Raw genomic sequence first — 27445 nt, 5'->3', positions numbered from 1 at the left:
TGAAAAGCAGAGTCATCCTTAGCACACATCACACGCTCTCTCCTCTCGCTCTATTCTTCCTTACCGTCTTGCCTTTGCACAAAAACAGCAAAGCTTACCTTTCATGTGTCATTCTTTTCTTTCTCTCGTTTTTGTCATTTCTACGCTTTTCATCCTCCCTTTTGTGCTCTCTCACTCCGAAAGGACGGAGAATAGCGATGCTACCATTGTGTTCATCGCGAACATGTGTTAGTCCTTCTTTTTTTAAATAAAACTACAAAAAAAAATACATGAGCCTTTTCAAATTCATAGGATTATCCATCCGCTAAACACTGAATATTTTACATTGTGCTGCTACGCAAACATGAAAAAACTCTTCCGAGTACGAAATGGATTTAACCTTGGAGGCAATGTTTGTTTACACAATATGCTGAGGTAAAAATTGGAGGAAGGTTTCATAATGAACTGTGGAGTGGTTTGGTTCTAGATCGGGACTGGTTTTGTGAGTCAGGGCCAGCTGTCGCAGCTCTCGTGGGACTCCACAGGTGAGAGAAAATGAGATGAGAGGACGGAACTGAATAGGAGAAGCTCGTTAGCTGAAGTCTCAAGCTGCCTCGTCACCCCAGGCTGTGTCACCTTTATGCACAAACGAGTGCACTGCAGCCACACGTCATGATAATTGTGCATTGTTATTTTAGCCTGCACATTGCAGTGTACACAAAATTTATTTTAAAAGTCCAAGACAGAATTTGAATCTCATAAACTCCCAAAAGATCCATTTCAGTTTCTGGTCATATTCAAAAATTTGCATATTCATGTCTCAGTGCAGCTCGTTATTCAGAAACAGAAAGATCTTTGCTGAAAATCTGAGGTTGCAGTAACTGAAAAGGCAGGGGAGGGCATTTTAGTTCAAGGCTAGTAATAATTCTGAATGATCCAGGACATAGTACAACTTGACAGACTGCATTATTAGCATTGCATAGCGCATTATTAACAGTAAATATACACACTGTTGGTGTAATGGTTGTGTCTTAGTGATAAATTCACATGGTATTTCTACAGCCAAGCATAAACTGGAGCTGTTTATCCAATCAATAAAGGTACATTTAAGTGTTTTATCTAGCTGGTGTGGATAAAATCTCTCTTATTTCTATAAATTAGCACTTTATTAAGCATTTAGCATTAGGTTCTGAAGGCAGGTTTTTTGAAACACACTACAAAGACAAAGGTTTGTAGACACCTGGTCATTCTGTATTTAGTTCCCATTTGTTGTTTTCATAACCTCCATTTTTCTAGGAAGATGTTCCACTAGATTCTGGAGTGTGATTGTGGAGATGTGCTCATTCAGCCACAATGGTGTTAGTAAATTCAGGTGCTGATGTAGGTGAGGTGAGGAGGCCTGTGGTGCAGTCAGCGGTCCAATTCATTGCAAATATGTTTAATAGAGCTGACGTCAGAGCTCTAAAGCAGACCTCTCAAGATCTTCAACACATGTAAAGCATTTCTTCATGGAGTTTGCTTCGTGAACTGGGCCATTGTCATGCTGGAACAGGTTTAAGTCTTTAAGTTCAAGGCAAGGGAAAATGTAATGCTACCACATTTGACTTCAATTTTGTAGGAACAGATTGGGGAAGAACCTTAAATGGCTGGAAAAGTCAGTCGAACCCTATTTGTTCTCAAACATAATGAACCTCCAAAAGTAAAAAGAAAAAACCAAGCACATTTAAAGATTCCACTCACAGGCATTCTGACAGTCAGTCTCTAATTACAAACGAAGGCTTCTGTTTCTTTCACTACAGCATGTAGCTGCCGCAGTGGCATTCACTGTTTGAGGAAATCACACTTACTCTTGCTAGAAAAGTAAGATGTCTCTACAAACTAACTTTTACCACCTTATTTATTGCCTACTTAAACCTGCAAAAGGGCCTAGGCAAGGTTGAAAACATTGTTTGGTGAAATTTTGTATTTTTAAAGTCGAGGTATGTTATAAAGTATGTCTTATATAGTCATATATGCAGTAAAGACTCAATTTGGTCATTTTTCCCTTAATTCAGCCACAACCACCACTAACAGGCTTCTTTACCGACCAATATTATGTAATATTTAAACAAGATGGTGGGTATGCAAATTATTCGCATAGCTGTAATTTGGCCGTAGGTAATCACAACCCTCAGTTTTCAGTATCTCATCAGTATCTTGTGTTTTGTACAACAGTTCCATAAACAAGAAATGATTACTGATTTTAATTATTACTGAGTAAGTGACATTTCAGACACAATATATGGCCAGTGTTCAGTTTATTTTTGCTCCAGTAGTTCCCATAGAAGCCACATGCACTTTACAGCATGTCGGCTAACTGTTTTTCCAGGCTACAGTGATTTGCACAACCTTGATAAAAGTGCTGCCGGTGCCACATTGGCCTCCCAGTCAGAAGTCAGAAGTTGCAGCTTGTTCCTGAAAAATATAAGTAATGTTGCTACAATAAATTTTGGTTAAGGAAGTTATCCATACAGTGAAATGCCCCAATTCAGTTATACATATACACACATTTAGTCTGCCCCTCGAATAGGGCATTAGTGGATAGGAATGAACTGTTGTGTAAATACTGTATATCAAATAATATTTGAATTAAATATACATTTAAATGGGGCTAGTCTTAAGGTCTGAATGATATAACTTCATAATATCAGTCTATCTTTTATTTAATTTTTTATACTTTGTTGTTGTTAATGCTTCTGTTGGTGACATGGTGGCGCAATAGGGAGCACTGCCACCTCATAGCTCCTGGTTCAATCCTGAGCTTGGGTTACTGTGTAGAATTTCGGGGTTCCTCCAGATTTGGAGCGATGCCATGAATTGTCTATTCCCTTATACCAGTGCTCCTAGAATTCGATCACCCAGCTTTTATAATAGAATTTTTTATATTCTGCCATTGAAACACATTTAAAATTGCTAATAGGAGTGAAAAGTTTCAACAAGAAACAGTTAAGATTAAAATATGGAAAAGCCTGATTAAGAATTGATTTTATTACTGGTACAAAATACCCACCATGATTAAGTATTAGTCTTTGACCACATGCTGTTCTGCACATGTTCTTCAAATCTCAATAAGCTGTAATTGATCATCCCCATGTCTCTTGATAGTTGTGACATTCATGTTTTTGAAGTAAAGAATTTGAAGTATGTGCATGGGTTGATACATTCCTTTACAGCTGCAGTGTCACAAAAACTTCCAGAACCCTCACTTTTTTTTAAATTAGTTTAAAAAAGTTAGAAAGCAGCCTTCAAAGTAATTGAGAAACCCTTAATGTACATATCGCCTAATTAAAAGTGAGCTTCCTTCAGAAAGTTTGCTGTTTATTTAATAGATTTCTGTCTAAGACAGATGGGAGCGATGGAAAGTCCTAATCATGGAGACTCAGGAGTGTTTTAGTCCGCTGGGCGCTGAGGGAAACAGGAGGGAATTGGCACAAAATGAGCTGATGCATGGCAGAAGGTGCTTCAGTGCGTAAAGTGGAAAACAACCACGTTTGTCTTCACACTTTATGAGCGTTCGGTGAGTTTGTACGTGTAGGTGTGTGGGTAGGCATTTGTTTGTGAGTCACTGTACTGTATATTTATAACAAATTCTGTAAGTCTCTTTTGGCAGTACAGTGTGATATTTTACAATTTCTCAGGCTTTGCTGTTTGTAAAAATATATATGAAACAGAACAGCTAGCACTAAACTCATCGATCAAGTGTCAAGGAAACGTATTGTATTAGGTGTCCTATTAATGCTATATTGTTTAATACTTTTATATGATGCATACGGATTTGCGTATGATTGATGACTCCTTTTTAATATAGTACACATTTTGTTAAACCCATATAACAAAAATATCAGCCACAAAAGTATTTTTAATTAATCACATCACAGCAAATTGAAAACTGAAATATCACATGTACACAAACCCTTTTTGGGTATGACTAAACAAGCTTTGCACACCTGAAATAAAAGATTTTTTGCCTTTCTTCATCAAATCCTCTCAAGCTAGGTCAGGTCAGATTGGGACCATCGGTGGACAGCTACTTTCAGGTCCCTCCAGAGATGTTCACTATAGTTCAATATAGGACTCTGGTCCACTCTAAAACATTCACAGAATTTCCCCTAAGCCACTCCTGTGTTGTCTTGGCTGTGTTTTAGGGTTGTTATCAAGTCGAAAGGTGATCCTTTGACTCAGACGGAGGTCCTGAGTGCTGTTGAAGCATGTTTTTATTGAAGATATCTCTGTACTTTGTCTATTCAACTTTCCCTCAACTCTGACCAGTTGCTACTGTAAGTCCCTGCTGCAAAAACACCCCTACAGCATGATGCTGCCACCACCATGCTTACATTTTGGGATGGTTTTGGGCAGGTGCCTCTTCCAGATATAAGTTAAGTTGAATCTTGGTTTCATCAGACCAGAGAATCTTGTTAGACACAGTCTAAAAGTCCTTCAGGTGCCTGTTGGCAAACTCCAAGCAGGCTTTCATATGTGTTGCACTGAGGAGAGGCTTTAGTTTAGACACTCTTTCGTCTATTTTTCATTCAGATATCGTGGAGGTGTTTTTCTTGAAGAGTTTTAAGGAATTGGAAATGCACATAATTTGAAATATAACATAGATTTTTGATTTGGTTCATGTGTCTTTTATAGTTGGGTATCCTTATTATAATTTTCTACTAAATCATGAAGAATGCCTAATCCAAATCTTTGATATTAAATCAACCCTCAACGTGGCTGAACCACCGATTTATTATAAAAAAGAAATGAATTAATAACCGCAAACCAACAACACAGTTTAGAGGGCCTGTTTGTGCAATTGGAAGAGTTGCATCGTGCAAACAGTTATTTGTCTTAACTGCATGTTGATGCATTGAAAAGGCAAGAGTAAATATAAGATGCACAAACTTTCTATTACTGATTTTATCATCGGCCCATTTTCTATCGCGAGCCCTCGAGCCATCTGGTCTGGCTGTTGATTGCAAGACAGTGTCTCTGTGCTCTGCATCAGCATCGCTCTAATCCCTGATGCCTGTTCAGAGAGAAGATTGGAACAGGAAACTATGGGTGATCAGCATGTCATTAACACTAATTGTGACTAAATGGGTAGACTGGATAGAGAGAGAATTGTGACAAGAGAGAGAGAGCGAGATAGATAGGTAGGTAGTGATGAAATACTGAGAAATGTATAGCGACAACCACTACCAAAACCACAGCTGCCATCACTACCACCAAAACCACTATAAACACTACCACAGATACTACTAGAACTATTACGATAATATAATAACCAACACAACATCACAACCGCTACAACACAGTCGCCACACCACTATCATTACTACCTATCACCAATAACCGATAACATGACCATGGCCAGACCACCATCACTAGTACCATTACAATCACTACCACCACCACTATTGCTACTATTAGTATTACTACCACCACCACCACTGTCACTATTACTACTGTTATTACCATCACCACCACTATGACTTTTTTCACTGCAACAACTACTGCTTTATCACTACTTACATGACTGCCAACAAAACCACTGGTATCGCAATCACTGTCTGCCAGCAACATTACCTTCACTACTTTCACCCTCACAGTGTATAGCACAATATTTATGCTACCACAACCACAGCTGCCATGACTACCAGCAAAACCACTATAGCAGGCACTACAAGAACTAATAAGATAATACGATCGGCGTTCATGTCAAACCAGGACTTTTGAGTTTATAAAATAAAAGAGTGGAAACTGCATTAATTTTTCATCATACTCCCTACTCCTACATTTATACACTTATCTCAGCATTTAACTAATGCCTGGAAAGATTTGGCATAAAAAAGATTTGTCAGAACGCCTGAACCATCCTACGACAGCCTGCTTCACTTCATCACCAGGGAACCACCACAACGGGGATCGTCACTGACGGACGTACAGCCATCTTTGAAACAACATTTAAATGTCTTACTGCGGCTGAGGGCCTCATCACCGTACTCTGTTTGAAGCTTTCTGTAGATATCCGTTGCTTTTACCCCTTCGTTCACACCCAAGTTCATCACCACACGCTGTTTAATGGACGCACTAACGATATTGTCTGCCATCTTGATTAATGGTCTCTGGACTGAGACGTGACATGTACACCACCCATACCACTGCGTGTAGTATGCATCCATTTTTGTAGCTGTAAAATTAAAAGTCCCGGTTTGACTTCAACGCCCTCGTACCATCACCACCATTATTACCACTACATCATTGTCACTACCACCATCACTAATACCTATTACCAATAACACCACTGCCAAACCACTATCACACCTACCAGCACCCCTATTACCACTATATAACTACCATTATTACAAGCACCACCATCTCAACCACATTCTCCACACCTCTCACTGCCATTATTACTACCAACACCTTAATTATCATAACCACTTTACCCATTACTAACAACACCACTATTGCCATCAACACCACTGTGGCGACCATCACCGCTATCACCACCACTGCTCCAATTACTACTCCATCAACACTAACATGACTGCCATCACTATCAGCCAGCACCATTACTATCACTATTAGCACCTCCACTAGTGCCAGCACTTCCACCACCACTAGAAAATATTGTTAGACATATCGCTTTGTTCCGTAAAGCAACACACTGAATAAAGCGTGCAAGCTTACTCTCTCTTTCTCTCAAGAAAGATGAAATTAGCTCACATTGAATCTGCAAGCTAAATTCTTTCCCTAATCACAAACAACACAGTTGCTGTAAAGCTTCCCATAGTTCCCCTTTGTTTTTGTTTTTATTTTTTATTTTGTATTTTGTGATGAAGCAGCCTAATGCAAAAATGCTTATTTTTCTTTAAATAAATGCTTATTTATTTCACATTAGTCTACAATCCAAACCCTACAATGGCAAAGCAGTGCAGTGATGGTTGACCACCTGAAATGTTCTCCCACCTTCACACTTCATTTCTGAAACTCACCCAGAGTGATCATCAGATTTGTGGGCACCCTTTTTTAACAAGGCCTTTCTGCCTCGGTTTTGTCCACAGTGCTCTTGGGAACCTTCAATGCAGCAGAAAAATGTTTCTGTCCCTCAAACACAATACAGCCAGTTCCTTTAAACTCATGACTTGGTTTTTGCTCCGATATCCATTTTCAGCTATTAGACCTTATATAATAAACATGTATCTTTTTTTTAAATAAAGTCTAACTAATTAAATTTATCACTGGTGGATGCTAATCAAAGTGCAGAAATGCCTCAGATGACAAAAACATGAGATCTAGCCAAGCTACATTTTAATTGTCAAATCAGGCATAAGGACCAGGCATAACTTTATGGTCATGATTCTGTTGCCGGTTTTCCACAGTTCCTTCCTTGAAGTACTTTTGATAAGCTCTTTCCATGACACCCCACTGGCCATCAAAATTTGGCCCTTGTCCAACTCGCTCTAATCCTTACGCTTGCCCATTTTTCCTGCTTCTAAAACATCAACTTTGAGGAAAAAATGGTGACTTGCTGCGTAATATATCCCACAAACTAACAGGTGCCATTTTGAAGACATAATCAGTGTTATTCCCTTCACCTGTCATAATTTTATGCTTGGTCGGTATAATTTTATAAGTGTCTGTGTACCGTATTTTTCGGACTATAAGCCGCTACTTTTTTCCCTCGTTTTAAACAACGAAGCGGCTATTTTATGAATTGTTTCTGGGTTTTTCCCGGTTTCACAAACTTCAAGCCAAAAAACTAAACCCCATAACATTTAGACCAATGAAATTTTCTAACGGAAAAAAAAAAAACGCACCTCACCTGTGTTCTGAGCTAAAAAAAATCGGGTGATTTTTATACGCACGACGGTGCCAAAAGATAAACTCCCGAGAGAAATAGTTGTGAAAGGAAGGAGGAAGACAGTGAACAATGACTTTCTTGGTCGGCTACTGTTTAGATACAAGCCGTTGTAATGCGTTGAGTCAGGGTGAAGGGAGAGCTCGCTTCTGGCATGCTAGTCCCAAAATACCGCTATGCTCCTAAAGGAAGCACAACATATTTCACCCGTTACACCGTGTTTAACGTGTCTTTTATTAAAGCCTGTGTAAAGTTCATTAGTGTAGACACCTGTGGCTTATAGACAGGTGCGGCTTATTTATGTTAAAAATAAAAATATTTGTAAAATTCAGTGGGTGCGGCTGCCAATTTTAGTTCTTGGAACGTTGTTAAATCATGAAACCGAGTTCTGCAGAATTACCAGAGCAGAGCTTGTGTACTGAATGGCCCTAATTCCCAGAGCATCCTACACTGCAATTACAAAGGCGTGTTTTATATAGCCGAGGCAGCAAAATAAGATCAGCAAAGTGGAACATTTTCATCAACACCTTTATTTTTTCAAAAGTGGCAAGTTACTAGTACGCATGTATTTCACAGAAAGCAACAAAAAGACCTCAAAGCATGAAATTGGCAGTGATTTTAAAAACGACATTAAGGTTAACATCGTATTCATGCAACAAAGCGAAAGATTTAAGTGTAAAAAAAGCAAAACATCAGCCTCCTCTGGGTTTGCTGGGTGTAATGTGAAATGAAATGGAAGGATGGTGAGGAGAAAAAGTATGAAGAGAGCAGGACATAAGGAGACCTTTGTGCCTGAATATGCCACAGAGATAAATACAAGCTTGGTGATTACAGAAAGAAAAAAAAATGGATATAGAGCGAGATATATATGCTCACTTAAAGAAGAAATTTATTGAAAAAAAATTTAACACAGAGGAAAGGTGAAGGTAAATTTGGTAGGATTAGCAGTTCACACAATGGTTTAGAAATAGAAATAGAAAGTGTAATGCGCACGTGTATGTGTGTGTGTGTGTGTGTGTGTGTGTGTGTGTGTGTGTGTGTGTGTGTGTGTGTGTGTGAACACCATGTTCCTCTTTCAGAACTTTTGAAAAACGAGTAGGCAATGAAGTGTAGAAAGAATCATGTAGTGTGTGTGAGAGAACAGTTTCATCTTTCTTGTTCATCCTCAAGTGTGTTCAGTGTATTGGCTGCATACACTACTAGACTAATATATTCGCTAGTTCCTTCTGTGAGAGCAGTGTTATAAACAGTGAGATAGATCGTAAAAAAAAATGCAAGATAAATTACCTTTGGGTGTCTGATAAAATTTCATCTAATATGTTAGCAGTGTTATTGTCTTTTACATGTTGAGGAAGACAGTGCTATGCTTTTTTTTTTTTTAGATTATTATAATTTTTTTTTTCCTTCCTGTAATTGAATCTTTTCTTCGTTTAAGTGTAGAGGTGTTTACACGACTCCTGAAGGAATTCTCAGCAATCCTGCCTCATGCCATCTGACAAAAGCCGATCCGTAATGAGACGCTAAGTTGGAAAGCCCTCAGTGACACTGCAGTAGATACAGTAAAGCAGCCTCTGTCCAATAAAAGACAGCTCATTACGCTATAAAGACAGTTCTGTTGATGGAGCTACCATGAGCTACCATGCTAAAAAATCCTCAGTGCAAAAACTACTATTTCATTCAAACCACATCTGCCACATCTTTAGATCGCGCATGTGGTCAGAATAGCACCAGTTGTACAGCTCCCAGGTACACAGGATGATGTCTTTTTGCACACTGACTTATCGAGCCATTGCTATTGAGCTATAGCTATTGAGCTATGAGCTATTGCTAATCGCTAGTGATGGAGTTTGTGGCTGTAAGTTGCAGGCCATTTTATTTACCAGGGGAATGCTAACGAGGCACTGTTCAATGCTGTTCATAGACTTCAGTTCAGCATTTAACACAATCATCCCTCAGCACCTGATTGAGAAGCTGGCCTGAACACCTTTCTCTGCAACGGGATCCTGGGCTTCCTGACAGGGAGACCTCAGTCAGTCCAGATCAGGAACAGCATCTCCAGCACCACCACACTGAGCACTGGGCCCCTCAGGGCTGTGTGCTCAACCCACTACTGTTCACTCTACTGACCACTGAGTAGCAATGCACAGCTCGAACCACATCGTCAAGTTCGCTGATGACACCACCGTGGTAGATCTCATCAGCAAGAACTACGAGTCAGCATACAGACAAGCAGTAAAACAGCTAACAGCCTGGTGATGAGCCAACAGCCTGTCTCTGAACATTGACAAAACCAAAGAGATGGTTGTTGACTTCAGGAGAGCACATCGATGGATTCTTTGTGGAGATCGTCAAGAGCACCAAATTACTTGGTGTACATGTGGCAGAGAACTTCATCTGGTCACTCAACACCAGCTCGATCACCAAGAAAGTCAGGCAGCGTCTCTACTTCCTGAGAAGGCAGAGGAAAGCTCATCTTTGCACCTCTCGACTGCTGCTACTGCTGTTTTTGCACATTGTGTTTATTTTTATAGGGTTCCATAGGGAGCTATATATGTTAGAAATGACAATAAAAGCTTCTTGACTTGACTTGAACGGTCGGTGCTCCTTGTAACTGTTTGGTCAGCCTCGTGTTGCCATCTGTTGGCATGTTATAAAACTAGTTTGATACCACCTTCTATATATATATATATATATATATATATATATATATATATATATATATATATATATATATACAGTATTTATTCTATATTCCTTGTACATATATTCTTTTTTTTTTGGATAAGAATTTGCAAATGCATAAAACCACGTAGTTTAAAGATGAAAGCGAACAGTCTGCAATGGCTTTTGGGAGTTGACATTTGAATCGATCTAAGCAGCACAGCTCTAATTACTGTGTACATTTGTTCCTTTATACACACAAGTCTACGGTCGTCCATCATAATGAAATGTTTTCTGTTGTTGAGAATTGGCTTGATTTTGCTCTAATTCATAATAGATGACAGATCAGTATGCATTGCATTATGCACAGATTCTGTTACACTGGAATTCAGTAATCACTGCAGAGAGAGAGAGAAAGAGAGAGATAGGAAGAGGTTCTTATTAATTTAAACACAAATATTCTTTCAGGGGATCATTATTAATTAAATAGTAATGATAATACTAAAATTAATAATTTTTTTTAAATGAATTCTGACAGCTAAATAGAGGCATGACAAGAAAACACACTTTTTATTTTTTTTTTGTAGTCTCATTATGTTGATATTTTGGAAAATAGAACCAATTAAATTTATTAGAATTTACTGCTGGGTGGTACAAACAAATATAAGTGCCACACCCACTTCCCATTTACATTCTGTTATGATCCGACTGGTTAATTAACCTAAGAATACAAAAGGAATATACAAAAAGGCTGTAAAATTTACAGAAGACCCGTCAGTGTGTCAGCATGTGTGTAATGTCATGTAACACTAATGGCATTGTTCTAACCAAAAATAAAGACAACAGAACATACACCAAAAATTAGTGTGTTGATCTTCATAAACCCTACTGAACATCTCGGACACTCTCTGGTAGCTTTGTGGTGAGAAAATCAAACCAAACCAACCCTCTGTTTCTTTTCTCACTGATGGTTACCAGTCAATAACATTTAAAGTACCATGTTTAGGCCACTCAGGTTTAAAGCCACACCCTCCAATCAGCCAGCCAGACCCTCTGACACAATTATCAACACAGTTATTATCTGGGATAGTACACCTTCAAATACAGTTTTTTTCGGTGCATTCATAACAAATGTGAACAGTGATGCTTTTAAATAAAAAGAGGTCTACAAGTACATGAGTTCACTTTTTTGCTTCTAACGCTTGAGATGATGAACTGTTTGTAAGTATGTGGGTGCGGCTAAATTCAAAACCTTCAGAAATACATATTTAACAACGGGTTTTGTATATGTCATACAAACGTCCTACCGCTCTTATTTGTAGCCTTGTTATTTCTATTTCTGCTTCAAATTCTGTCTTAAAAATTCGCTATTAAAAAAAACCTGTGTTTTTTTACACAAATAACTCTTCAGATGTAAACACAAGCTTTGTTCACACCTGCTATCAAGATTCATCCTACTGTAGGTGACACATATGAATACAACACTTCATTAGAGGAAAATCCAAAAACACCCTGATATGCCCGAGCTGGAAAAGATGTCATTTTTCTAAGAAAGTTTGAAAATTGAGCCTGGATTCTCTGTTCTGTTTCGCTAGTCAACTACACGACGGAAACATTTCAAGCAGCTCATAGAGGTACATGAGAGAGGATTCGCAGGACCTGAAAACAAAAGCAGTACGAGAGAGATGTAATAAGTGTGCGTGAAACTTTTCTGTCAGTGGAAATAATGCAGAAGATACACAAGATGACTCAAGATAGCGGTTTGTAATAAGGAACCGATCCTCTGCTGGTTGACACCAGAAAGAGGATGTTCCATATTACCATATTGTAAGAAGTCCTAAGATTAAGATTAATCTTTTTTATGGTTCAACTAGCAGCTTTTTAGGCACAAATCTACAATATCCAGTTAAGATCATCCACTAGAGGTAATGGTGAGACTTTTTGGCAGAAGAAAGTGGGTCACAAGTCAAAAAACAGCTGGCAGAGGGCAGAATCACGCAAGTCCAGAGAGCAAAAGAGTGTGAAGTGTGACAGAATCTGGCACCAGCTATAATCCAACTCTTTAATAGGCCCTTATGCAATTTGAGACACATCTTTTAAGTCCCCACGCCAGCATGTACTCGTTCTATTCATATCTATATACCCTTACACCCATACATAGATTCTGCGACCGGCTTGCACACATTATTTTTAGCCCTTTTCTCGCTTTCCGGGTGCATTCCAACCAGCATCCAGGAGACTGACAGTGAGTTAGAGATACCATCTGTGGGTGAGTTAGAAAAAGAGAAACAAAGTACACTGTGTGAAGACATTGTCAGGGAGAGTCTGGCTTTGTTAACTTCCTGCATGGCAGGTGCGGAGGACGTGCTGGGGCCGATCACCGGGTCACTCTGCATGACCGCATGTTTCGCTCGCGTTCTATTTGTTTCTCCGTAATTGCATAGTGAAAACTGCAGGAGGACCTTCAGAGTCCATGAGAAAGGAGTTGAAAAGGATTAGACCTCCAGGGAAGTTTCTAATGTTTCTCTGTGGGTTTTATTGGCCATCTTCTCCTCATACTTGTTGAACTCCATTCCCTTTAAGTTTTTATGGCGCTTTTTACAACAGACACCGCATTACAGAAACGCCAACGAGTGGCACCGTGTCGGAAAATACTCCCTGGTTATAAGGTTTCAACCTCGATAGGAACTCATTAGAGAAAAGCCGAGCCAGGCGATGGAGTCAGAGTCAATTCTGATCTGATTAAAAATGGATGTAGGGTTGAATTACAAGCTTAGAATGACCATTTCTACATCCTGCTGTCTTGAGTTCTTCCTGCCTGAGGTTGTTTTCAGACTCTTGAGGGTTTTTTTGTTTGTTTTTTGGTGCATTTGGTAAAGTGTGAAAATAGTTTTTAAGTGACAGTGTGGTTTAGAGAACTGATTACTGGTGTTCTTGTGAATGGTGGTTTGGAATTCACGTCAACCGAAACGTGTTGTGGTCTGCATCAAGTGTCACCCAGTAATGCGATTGGTTCTACATGTTTGATACCACAGCTCCTGTACAAAAAGCTCCAGCTGCCCATCAGACAGAGGTGTTAGCATAGTCATATTTCTTAGTTTCGGCACGCTGAGTCACATGACACTTGCAAATCGCTGTGTGTTTCTAACACACTGCAAACAGCAAACACCTAAGACATGTACTTCATCATGAACAGTGCATTACTGAGCTAATGAATCTAAATTATTAGCGACTATGGCATGATGAAAAAATGTCTGCCTTCTGATCATAAGTTATACAGGTTGTCTCACACACACACACACACACACACACACACACACACACACACACACACATGCATACACCAGGCAGTCCAGAGAGCTACTCAAGCCTGCGTGTTGGTGTGCCATTGCAGATATCTGCATTGTACAGAAGATATAATGGATCCTTTGTGTTCTCTGCATCTTCTCCATCATTTATACACACACACACACACACACACACACACACACACACACACACACACAGACACACACACACAAACATGCACGCACACAGTAAGAGAAGATGAGAATAGAATAAAAGAGAAAGGAAGAGAGCCATTGCAGCAGTGGAAGGGAAGCCTAATGGCTCCTGGCATCTGTGAAAACATTTTTAATCTGTTCGAAGCCAGAGGAGAATGGAAAGATTGCAAAAATCCAGGCCAGGAAGACGGTGGGAGAAATGAGATAGAAGAACAAAAGAAAGCAAAGTTTGTCGGGTTTTTGTTGTTGTTGTTTCCTCTGCTTTACTGTCCACATTTTGGTTATAAATAAATTCTAAACCTCCTATGGGTTTTGAGTTTGGGTTAAGAGCTGGTGAGCGTGAAGTCCATGGCATATAATTTACTTCATTTTCGACCTCATCAAAGCTTTCAGGGAGCTTTCGTGCTGTGTGGAGGCCATTCTCATCAGAATAGAAACGTATTTGTTTGCAGGGACAAATCCATCAAAGGAGGAAAAGGGGCAGTCATGATTGACTTTGCATTATGTCTATAATGTAAACCATTTGGGAAAAAAGCTACAAGTGCTATAGGAACGCTGAGCAGATAGAATACCACAATCCATCCACAGATGCAAACTGAACGTAGTGTTCGCGAGAAAATATCCAACAATATGTGATGTTAAGTTGCTGAACACACCATATATAGAATTTTGCAACAATGTAATTTTATTGCATTTATTAAGAAATGACACATAGGTTTAAAACTTTCATAATTCCTCATTAACTCTTGTCTATAAAACATGTGTGTTGACACAGTGGTGGGCAGTCAGGGCAACCAAAGCCTTCTCTGCTGGCCTAAACACTATCAGAAGCACTGACCTACATTTAAACCTAAATTCTAATATTTGTTCCATGAAATTGTATTAATTTATTCCCAACAGTTTATTCTCTTCATTTCGTAGCGTTTCTCTTGGCTGCACTGTTTCCAGTACGTGTATCTGGATGTAAAATTTTTTGTCCAATAAGATTTCAGCCTCCATGTGCCGCCATGTCAATCTAATCTGCCTAGGGCCTTCAAAGTCAATAGTGCTGGCCTTTTTACCTTAGTCTCTATAAGAAATGAATCTATTTCTTTAACCAATAAGATTTTATATTCGCCTCACAGGGCAGCTAGCTGGCCCAGAATAGCTTCAGTATTTTTCCGTCCTCTGATTGGTTGGTCAGAGGGAAACTGTTACAGCCAAGTTCGACTAGCAAAACACGTGTGTAACGATCTGCACACATTAATACATCTGAGTTAGACTTTTTTTACGCCTACGGTGGAAGAGAAATTGATTTGGTCTTGGACATACTGGAAAATCCATTTTCAAGAAAAGCTAGCTAGCTGGCCAACCCTGAAGCTAGCTAGCTTGTCGCAGCCTGTGAAAGGGTTTGTTCTCCACTTCCAGACCAGTGAATACGAGTGGTACCAATGGCTTACAGCCTTCAGGAGTGGTGCAAATTATGAGTCTGCATCTCTGGTGAGTAGGTTGTGTTTTATTTAAAGTTTTATGTTTTTCCCATCTTATTATATAAATAGTGATTCTGAACTGCTCCAGATGATGTAGGTGGCACAGGGTGGTAGTGTAGATGTTTGGAGTTGTCTTAACTGGGTTTCTTGCTTTAGTAAAATAGTAATCACCCTCCTCTCTGTAATGCTATGCCTTGTTATATTGCGTTTTTGTATTGTATTGATGATTGCTGGTATTAAGAGGTGGAATTGGTTGAGTAAGTTCCCACTGAAGGCCCAAGTACCAAATGCATGGCCCGCCACTGCGTTGACATTATTCCTTCATTTTTTAAGTCTTAACCGACGTTGTTTCTATCTTGATGACTCACCTGGGGTGGAAAAGCTGTTACAGAATAGTGACAATGGAGACTCCTTGGAGTCGCACTGGAGACATTTCCTTACAGAAAAAGCTTGTCACCATATTAGTGATTAGAAGTTGTAGTTTGCTAGTTTGTTTACACTTTGGTCGTTCAGGTTCAAATGACGAGGTTTATAATTTGTTTACAAGTCCCCGTAAATTAGCTGCTAGCTATCGGAAGGTTAACACTGTAAAAGTAGTAGTCGTAAAATACAGACGTATGTTTTACGATTCAGTAAGGCTACCGCACAGTAAGTCATCAGTTAAAGCCGATCTACTGCAAGTGCAGGAACATTGTCTCCTAACCATTTATTGTTTGAGTGTATATGCGCATGTATGCTGTGTGTTTGTGTGTTATGCCTCCCCTTCTGGTGATTCATCAGTTATTTACTGCTGTTTTTGCTGGCACTGGGGCTTAAACCAGACATTATGAGAGTGGCAGCAAATGGAGCGTTACACCACACACATGCAGCATGCCAGAAACGTAGCGAGAATCAGTGAGAGAGGGAGTGTGTTTGTGTGTAAGAGAGAGAGAGAGTCCAAATCAACGGACACCCTTTAGCAGACAGAGTAGTGTAGACGTTGAAAATGGATTTTCCATTCAAATTTTGCCAGCCATTGTACAAATTTTGCAATTCAGTTTGAACTTCAGTATCAGATTATGCACACTCAAGGTAAATGCACTTGTGAATATGTGGTTAAATTATTTCCTAATATTAGAATAGAAATTTGAATAATTTCTAGTGATGTCAGAGTTGTCGACCAATCAGCTGCTCTAAACTCACATGCACAAGCAAACACGTAGTGTACGATATAGGGTGCTCCTACTATGCTTTCCTCACTCATCCTTCTTTTCTTATCTTTTTACTATATGCCTTTCATCCTCTCTGCTCACTTATGCCTCCTATTTGTTCTTTCTCTCTCTTTCGAATTTTCTTTTTGTTCTGCCTGCATGTATCCTGTTTTCCTTTCCTCCTTCTTTTTTCAATACCCTCCAATCTCCCTATCATTTCCAGCTCCTTAGACACCCTGCATGTGTTCTTCATAGAATGCAAATCTAGTTATGCATGGTCTCCTAAGTTGCTACTTTGACTTTCCAACCCAAATCTTTTTTAAGCATTTTTTCCCTTGTATTAGCATTTATTTTTAACAAATACTCGAATGATCAAATGAAAAGATCATATAGTTTCTCAAACCCGTAATCGTATTCATGCTAATACATGGTGCAATAAAAAAAAGCAGTGTGTGGTCAAGAGTCCCACCAATGATGCTCCGCAAGATTTTTTTATTTATTAAGAACAAATCATAATGCAAGCACAGAAACATTTCCAGGAAATGACACAGGTTTGGCTTCCAAATGTACCTAGTTTGAGTGTGGTAGTTTGAGCATCAGCCTTATCTCTCACCAAACAGTTTGAGTGAAATTACTGCTGTGGAAGATTGGAATTTCCCAAGACCTAGAATAGAAATAGCAGCATATAGGCTCAGGGTGACATTTCACATGGCTTCTTAGACTGCGTATAGAGTTTATTATTCATCCGATGTTTTTTAGACACCTTCCCGACCATTTTCATCAGTTGCCCCTGGCAGATGTTCACTTGGTTTTAAAGCTTCTGCTGGAATTTCTTAAAATCAGAACCAGAAATGTAACTGAACAGCATTCTGTATGGACAAAGTTGTGTGGACACCTGACCGTAGGTTTCTATATGTTCTTTTTGAATATATAGGGAATATAGTTTTCAGGGAAGATGTGCCACTAGATGTTGGAGTGTGCTTGGGGAGATTTGTGCTAATTTTGCTACAGGGGTGTTAGTAAAATCAGGTACTGATCAGGCCTGGGGTGCAGTCAGTGATTCAGTTCATCCCAGAGATGTTCAATACGGCTGAGGTAAGAGCTCTATAGCAGAAGATCTTCCACTCCAAAAAACATAAACCATATCATCATGGATCTCTCTTTGTGCACAGGGGTGTGAACAGATTTGGTCCTGCTAGTTCATGTGAAGAAAATGTTTAATGCAACTACATCCTATAGAATTGTGTTCCTCTTAATTTGTGGTGATAGTTGAGGGAAAAAGCAGGTGACCAAATACTTTGGTTTATATAGTGTATATTATCTCTTGTACATAAGTTCAGTTACAAAAATGAAGGGGTTGGTTTTAGATGTAAATAATGCTCCTTGATGACAAATGGACTCTTGTGCAGGTGGTCAAAATAGAAGTCAGACGATCTTAACTAAACTAGGAACGTAGAGAGCTCAAAAACTCCAAGTCTTTGAAAGGAGTAGATGTTTACAAACAGTCTCGGTTTAAGTCGGTTTCTAAATTTTGAGATTGGGACCATGTGCCAAAGTATATTGTTACATTGAAACATATACAGAAAAAACACCAGAAATCATAGTCCTCATTTTACAGAGAGGTTCAGTATGCGTTCCTAAATATAAAAACCCAGATGAACACTATGGCACTTAGAGAATCTTTAACACCCGATTACAACAGCAAATAATACAATTATAAAAAATCATTCTGCAAATTGAGCCATTCACATTGCCTATGATTCATTCATTTCTTTCACACTGCCCACATCTGTCACTCACTTATTGAATTTCATTTGAATTAAATGCAGTATGTTATACAGAAAGCCTGCATTGGGCCTTAAGGTTCTTATAAATATGCACTATTAAAGTACATGATCAATTGAAGTTTATTAGACAGAGTAAGCTGATTGTATATGAAGCCAGTTCGTGTGAAACGGTGCCAGTTATATCTGTGAGGTTCTAATTTAATGAGAAAAGCATGCCATTGCTGTGCATTTAAACCCATGCAAAGTAATAATGAATATGCAAGAGAGACAACACAGGCTGTTTTGCAGGGATAGCAGCCAAACTTTTTTTAAGGGCACCAACTCTATGGATTATATAAAGCAGAGCTAATTTTGAGTTTAGCGAATATTCGAACTGAAAAAAAATAGACCAAAATAGACGTCTGTATATAGCTTCCACAGCAATTCAATAATATGACGCATCTTTCAACGGCTAATGCCACTCTCCCAAGTGACAACCTCGATGTGTTCAGCAGCCGGTGACGCAGATGGTGTTTATACAGGAGGATATGATATGATATGACTCTAAGAAAAAAGGCCATTAAATGTGTTCTTTGTTCTTTCTTTGAAACCAAGGCTATAAACTTCCTTCTTAGCTGCTTTATCCTTGTAGGAGAAAATATGTCTTAGCAAATTTGCCCTAAGGGGGAAACTGTATGCATTGTATTTTAGACCACACTTAGTAGAGGATGTAGTGGTGAGTGTTAAGTAGTCTGTGTGGCATTTCTATATTTGCAGACTGTGACCTCCATGCCTCAGAAACCTTTAGGTAATGAGACGAAGGAACTTACTCGCCCAGCAACCCTTTTGTTTTAATCCACACCCACTCTCCATTCCTTTCTCTTTTTTATTTTGGACACCTGTGTCTGCATGATAACTAAAAGCAAAAAAAAAAGTTTAGTCATTGATCTGTCTATTTCTCTCATCATGAGCTTTTGGTCAACATGCTTTTCTACAAACGTCATCTTTATCCTCTGCTTTGAGACCGCTTTGAGTAATCCATCAATCAAGGTGGAAGAGACGCTTGTACTCAAATGTATTGAGGCGGACGTGATACACTTTAGCTTTTACCAACAACAGAGATGACCTTTAAAAGAATGTCCAAGAAAGTCTTGTGTTGTTTAATATGGAAGGAAGTGGATCTTTGTCAAATCAATATCGAGAGGCGTATAATTAGTGCTTTTCAAGCCACGCCAAAGATAAACATGCACCGTCCTTTCATCAGCAACAAGACGATATATAAGGTCGAGGTATGGCTTGAATATCTATCGGTTTTTATTTTTATGATTTATTAGGTTTCAACATTTCTTCTATCAGTGTTCAGTCATTTATTTCACTGATTTTCTTTTTATTTAACATTTGCATTGCATAGTTGTCACTATAATTTCAGAACATAGAGTCTAGAACCCTAAAGTTGTTTTGATTTTGTCCACCCTTAAAGGGCCTCTGCAGGTCTCTGCAGCAGAGGTTTTGTCTATCATTGAGGGCCCCAAGAAGAACCCTTTTAACTAACCCTGTTAGTGTATATTGCATTAATACCTGTGTATTTTATATGTATAAAGTATCTATGTAATGGTTTTTCAAACAAAAAAACAGTCTCTCTGAGAGTGTATGAGGAAGAGGCCATTAGAGGAACAATACTTAGAAGGGATCCCCATTCTATTCTGCCCGATGCCCAATGTCCATGTATTATAGTTTCATCATTGTTGAGGTTTCTCAAGGTCCCTGGTGGTCTAGTGGTTAGGATGCGGCGCTCTCACCGCTGCGGCCCAAGTTTGATCCCCGGTCAGGGAACCAACCCCAGCCACTCTTAGTGCCGGTCCCAAGCCAGGATAAATAGGGAGGGTTGCGTTAGGAAGGGCATCCAGCGTAAAAACATGCGCCAAATCAAACATGTGGATGATCCGCTGTAGCGACCCCTAATGGGGGAAGCCGAAAGAAAGTAATTGTTGAGGTTCCTCAAGTTGCTATCAGGCCCCTTTCACATACATGAGCACACAGACAATCAAGATTAGCTACCATCACTCTAATTAGCAGGATAGAGTGAATGACATCCTTTCCACTCATAGAGAATGACAAAGTTTGCTGTCTTGATTCCAAGCCTTGGCATCATCCAGTGGCAGGCCGTGCATTTCACACCTAGGCCTTCTGCCATGTCCTACCTGATTCCATCCATATCTCAGTACCATCATTATGATACCATGGCAATAGAAACTATCACTACTATACAGAAATGCAGTATAGCAGAGCACTGCATCATAGGCAGGTAATTCATGCAGCGAGAATGAACACCATTACTAAAGCAAGAAACCAAATAAACACAATTCAACAAGTCTCCTTTCACTGCAGTCACAGCTGCACCACCAGCATATACAGTATATTATCTCCAGCAGAGGCATCAATATTATCCTTGTAAAATAACCCCGGGTTCTCTGTGCAATCTTTCTGTGCATTAAGGTTTTCCTCGGGATTTGACATGAAGGCAAATTGTCCGTTTTTGTGTAAATTTGACAGAAACAACACAAAAGTATGAATTGTTGATGAAAATGCTTGCAATTGTTTTCAACTGTTTTGACTGACCTTTCCTTAACAACTCTCCATCATATAAATGTCCTTGTTAGTCTATCTGCGAACAAATACATTTCTTCTCCTCTGTCAGCCATTGTGGAATTAACAAAAAAAACTGCTATTAAATCTACACATTTTAAAATATGTTCAAAAAAGCCTACAGTCCTCACAGTGCTGGCTTTACCGCACATAGATACCTTTAAACCGATTGGACAAAAACTCCAACATAAAAGAAAAACTATGAAATGAAGAGAATAGACTATTGGGAATAATCAAATGCATATTCATGGCCAAAAAAAAATTACAATTTGGGTCACTGAATCTGATAGAGTGTAGACCAGAAGAGACGGGATTAATGGCCCCGACGGCCCACCCCTGCCACCATCTTCATATATTAACAATAGAAGACAAAGATTTAGTCAAGGTTTATTTAACAAGTTGCAAAAGTGTATAATCGTTGCAATGTTCTGATTATTAATTAAGGAGTCTCGATTTGTAATGAGTAAGCTGATGCTGTTCAGGTGAGAAAATTGCTGTTATAAGATTGTACAACATTAAATAATAATAAACGAAATGATATTTTATAAATTCAATAAATAATAAATGGACAACTTCCCATGGGCTCACCACCTGCAGGAGGGACCGTAAGGGACGGTGCTGTGAGGATTGGGCAGCAGGCGGGGGCCTGCTTAGACTGCTGCCCCCGCGACCCGGATTACGGATAAGCGGGAGAAAATGAATGAATGAATACATGACAAAATACTATTTATTGTTCCACTAAACAGATCGTTGGTAAATTGCTGTGATATAATTATAATAATTAACTTCAAGGATTTAAACCGACATCATCCCATTGCCCTGTCATTGATTCATTTTCTACAATAGCACGCTCCAGTGTGCTTCATTCTTACGCATATTAATACGTGCATGTGTACAGTGGTGTACAAAGGCTGCGGTCTGTGTGCCGAGGCAAAACCTGTTAATAAAATCCCAACCAATTTTTCTCCAAAATGCGTTTTCTAAGTAAGTAAGACAGTGCACAAAAGTGGAACATTTCTTCTAACACAGCCACAGGATAATAGAGCTGAGGGTCAAGAGGATCAATCAGTTAGGCTGAAAGCCTTAACTACTAAGTCACTCTGGCCTCCATTACTCTTATTATTGTACATCACCGCATTATTACTATCATTTTGTCTTCCACATCCCTTTGGGTTTTTGCCTCTGATCTGCTAAGCGGACCGATAAATCCACATCTACACTCCTTCTATGAACTCCACATATACACTCCTTAATAGTCTCCTGAAAATGAACACACATACGAAATCTTTTATCTGATGAATTTCGTAATAAAAAGACTGGGGGGCTGATTGTGGATTAGAGGTCTGATTCGTACAACACCAGAGGAGCATATATTAAATCGGATCTGAGAATTTATGAGCTCTCGGGGAAACGCAGATTAAAGAGTACGTGAATAAATTGTAGTGGTAGTGATGAAATAATAAAACGACTCTTCATCACTATCTGGTGAAATATCTGTTTCTTTCAGCCGGTTTTCTTTTCAGCAGTGCACAAATGTCATGTGGCATGGGATATTATGAGCTGGCATAAGCGTAGGCAATTCACTCACGGGAACACGTTCACAGCAATCGCCATGTCATCAGTCTCCGGTGCTTGCTGGGAAATTAATAAACAGCAATCAGCTAGATATCCCCTTCCCCCCATTAAATTATTTAACAACTTCTCTTTTTCATCACACCTTCTCCTGCGCCACCCGTCTCCATGGAGAATAGCATCTTTCTTATGCACAGCTGTGTGAGGAAAAGGTGGCACGTGTTATCTTTTTAAAATTATATTTATTAAATTATGTTTTGATTGAAAAAAAAAATAATTGTATGGTTTGCTTGTAATAGAAGTAGAATTTTCCAGAGTTATAGCAAGGATATTGAAATGTCTTTTAGAAAATTTTCTCCATGATGTTCAGATTCTGTAGAGGGCGAAACATCAGTTCCAGGACTCCTTGTTCTTCTTTGCATTGAGGATAGTTATTAATTACTGTGTGTTGGGGTCGTTGCCGTGCTGCAGAGAAAAATTGGGGTCAATCAGACGCCTCCCTGATGGTACTGCATGACAGATAAATATCTGCCTGTGTTTCTCAGCAAATCTCCAACCCCATTTGCAGAAATGCAGCCCCAAACGTGCAAGGAACCTTCACCATGCTTTACTGTTGCCCGCAGGTACTCTTTATTATACCACTGTCCAACCAAACCAAACAACTTGCCCCCTGGTACAGCATCAGTCCAGAGCACCTGCTGCCATTTTTCTGCACAATAGTTCCTATGTTTACGTGCAGAGTTTGGTTGCTTAGCTTTGTTTATACATCAGAGGTATAGCTTTTTGACTGAAATACTTCCTTAAAGACCACCTCTGGCCAGACTTCTCTAGATAGATGCTGGTTTCTGACAAATCTTTGCTGATGGCACTGCTGGACATCATCTGACCTCGATGTGGACACTATCTGATGTCTGGTGTTATGATTGTCTTTCATCTGCTACATCAAGCTTCTTTGGCCCTGAACATTGCCTTTTGCTTTTTGCTTTTTCAAAACAGGTTGAATAGGACATCTCGAAACCCCGGTCTGCTTTGAAATCTTTGTCTGGGAGAAATCTTGCTGTGTAACTATCTTTGTCCCTTGTTACCTTGTGTCTTCAGTCTTGCCATGGTGTAGGACCTGTGACATGAAACTGTCTTCCACAACCTCACCTTTGTAGCAGATCTTAACAGTTCCTCACCCAGATTAAAACCTCCTACACAGCTGTTTTTGTTTCAGTTAATGCCTGTATTTCAACCTCCATATGTATGAAATTGATCATGAGCACCTGCTTGGTATAATTGGTTAATCATATGCTTGATTCTGATCCTACAAAATCAATTACTTTATGCAAGTGTAAGAATTAAAAAGTTGTCCGGTGTTGCCTTTTTATTGTTATACTTATATTTATTTATGTTTCAATTAAAGTAACAAAAAAATCCCTAGACTGTTGGTTCTGCTCGTAATAGAAGCATAAGGATTTTCCAGAGCAAGGATATTAAAATGTTTTCTCGAATCTGTGATCCCAGACAAACTCGATGATGTTAAATTCATTGCTCTGTATGGGCCAAACCATCACTTTCGAGATTCGAAGAATGGCAGAAATTCTCCCAATCCAGGTGTGCAAAGCTTTTTGTGTCAAACCCAAACATACCCAAGGCTGCAATTGTTGCCAAAGGTGCTTCAACTAAGCCCTGAGTAAAGGGTCTGAATACTTATGTACATGTGATATTTTATTTTTATTTTTTAAATCAGTTTCAATGATTGTACCAATACAGTATATATATCTTAAAGACATTCAGCCACTGCGATGTTTTTGCCTTTATGTCCTACTAAATCCCGCAGTACAGAAAGCTAAACTCTGACTAATGGCTGCTGCTGATAATTCGAACATCACATTTTAAATCCTAAAGTGCTGTCTGACATTTCTTCACAATTCTGACGTGTTTTCTTGGTGTGTCTAGACGTGCCATCTCAGATATATTTACAGAAAGCAACAGAGAAAAAGGAAAAAATAGCTAATCAGACACTATCTTGGTGTGACATTGCCTATCAGTGCAAGGCAGAAACACATTTAAAGAGATAAAGGCAAGTATGTGTGTGTGTGTGTGTGTGTGTGTGTGTGTGTTATAGCAACATGCAGAGGGGTGTGGGAATTGAAGTGTGTGTGTGTGTGTGTGTGTGTGTGTGTGTGTGTGTGTGTGTGTGTGTGTGTGTGTGTGTGTGTGTTATAGCAACATGCCGAGGGGTGTGGGAATTGAAGTGTGTGTGTGTGTGTGTGTGTGTGTGTGTGTGTGTGTGTGTGTGTGTGTGTGTGTGTGTGTTAGCATCTGCATGCGTGTGGCTGTAGGATGAGAATGGGGTTGTTTTTGAGGTGGGAACATGTGGTGTGTGTGTGGAAAAAAAGAGCTTTAATTGGGTCTCAATGTTCTGCCTTTCTACTCTCAGGTGTAGGATTCGCTGTGTTTTAGGTGTGTGTGTGTGTGTGTGTGTGTGTGTGTGTCTGTGTGAGAGAGATGGATGTTCTTTATTTAGCGCCAGTCCACTACAGCATCGGCCTTGAGTAACACTAATTAGAAGCAGCTAAGGAGAATTGCTTCCCTCACTTCTATGTTTCTAAGGCAGACACAAACACACACACACACACCACTTTATTGCATGTCTGTAGCTTTCATTACTGTTTTCAACCCTCACAATGTCCTTTTGTCCAAGAGGAAGCTGTTAGCATTAATTACTACTTGTTAGCTACTTTAGCCCCATAGGCCCAGTGCAAACCCTGTTCAACAAATCAACAGTAACCCTCTTGAAATTTTTAATGGTTTTAATAGAAACTGTAATGGTCCCTGTGGGTTTCTACTGGTAATTTGTTCCTTTGGATTGGTTACATGTTGTGTCTAATGGATAACATTAAGGACCAATAGAACACCTTATATCGGATAGATTTCAATACCTTTTAGTATGATAAGGACTCAATGAAACAAACACGATACATAATGGAAATTATATAGTATTGGCTTTAATAAAACAGCTAATGATATAAGATGGTATTTTTAATAGAAATCATAAGAATATCTCTGATGGACTTAAGGTTGTGGTAATGGAAAGTAAAGTGTGATGATTGACATTTGCATGCATTGGATGAATTATTCAGGAGAAGCGAAGCATAAGAAAATATATTTGTAATAATAAATTTGAGCTAATTTGGAAAAACAGCTGACTGTAAAATAACTTTTTTAGGTCGAGTCTAATTTCAGTCGCTGAACCTTTGTTTTGTAATGCTTGTTTAACTCTCTCACCTTGGACATGGGATCTGTGGTGTTAAAAAGATTAAACCCTCGCAAGGAAAATGTGCGCTAAAGTGAAATTCAAACTTTCACTAACTGGGTGTTGATCTAACACTCAGATACACACCTGCTGTAACACTTTAGTTGTTGTTGTTTTTTTACCTTTCTGCATGGCAGCATGTAAAGCAAGGTTCAGAATATGATTATTGGTATATTAATGAATAATATTAATCAAAACCAATGCCATTTTATGTTAATATAAAATTATAAATCTTTGGTGTAAGTATTTTATCCTGAACAGTGCATCCAAATGCATCACACAAATTGACAAAAGCCTGAATTGTCATTTGATTAAACATTACCTATTCTTCAATTAATCACTAAGGCCAAACAAATATTGCAGCCAGTGTGGTAATGAGTTCATAATTCAAATCTTTGCCAGTATTTATATTCCTTGTGTATAAAAAGTGCCTCTGATATGCATCGGTTCATCTTGGTACTCCGAAAGCCATCGCCTCTTTCTCTTTCTTTTTCCCCCCATTTAAGTCATGCATGCTATTTATGCAGAAAAGAAAATTAGTTTGGAAGGTTAGCACAGAGAGCGGGAGGAGAAATAAAGAGAGCATGAACCCGGTAACGTTTTCAGATTCCCTTTAAAGTCACTGCCTACATTTTGAGTCTGCCAGACAGTTTTACAAAACACCTTTTTTCTCGGTTCCATCCGTTTTCAGTTTTCTCTCTGGCACTGCTGTGATAATTATCAGAGAAAACACGTTGAGACAGTGGCAGAGGAGTGGCAGCAAAACAAGCCGGAAAACAATTTAGACCCTGGAGAGAGGCAGACAAGTAAAGACATGAGATGGATGAATAAAAACAGAGTCTTCATGCTAAGTCATTATAAAATTGTTCATTAGCATGTGAACCATGAGAGGCTTTATGTGACACTGTGATCAGCCATGTGCAGCTGAACGCTGGATATACAATAGCCTTAAACCAGTAGCTTCATCATATAGTACAAATGACTTTCCCTGACTACAAAAACGGGCTGCAACTCGCCTGAAAAGAATTCTTATCTAAGGGGTATTTCGCGAAATCTGTTTTCTCTAAACCTTAATATAATGAAACTATCTGGTGTTCAGCAGTTTTTATTCAGATTTTATCGTATACTGAAAGTCTGGTCTATAAATATACACATTTTCTGTGCAAGGTCTGCCTTTAAAGATTACAATTTAATTACTAGCAAAAAGAAAAAACGATCCTCATGGCTCCAATGATTGTTTATACTGCAGTTAATAATATCCTATATGCTTATTGTGAATCTCACATAACAGCTCTTTCGTTTGGGGAACTGCTATAATGTAAGCGATAACAGAAACTCGTTTGACAAGGCACATCACACATATCTTTTCAAAATAACCACTACATAGATATTTTCAAATACCAGCAGGCTCTTAAATGTTTTATTCTCTATAGATAATTTTTGCTGTAATACAGTGTACAGCATGAA

At 39.0% G+C, this 27445-nt stretch overlaps 1 protein-coding gene across 12 annotated transcripts in view; it reads left to right on the top strand.

The window, feature by feature from the left end:
* nrxn2b (neurexin 2b) overlaps positions 1-27445 on the top strand; it is a 664725-nt gene that overhangs the window by 541767 nt on the left and 95513 nt on the right. The gene's annotated exons all lie outside the window — the stretch shown is intronic.

The sequence above is a fragment of the Silurus aristotelis genome, assembly GCF_946808225.1.
Source record: "Silurus aristotelis genome assembly, chromosome: 27".
NCBI classification, from domain to species: domain Eukaryota; kingdom Metazoa; phylum Chordata; class Actinopteri; order Siluriformes; family Siluridae; genus Silurus; species Silurus aristotelis.
The sequence above is the reverse complement of the archived record's forward strand: the minus strand, read 5'-3'. Positions and strand labels throughout refer to the sequence as shown.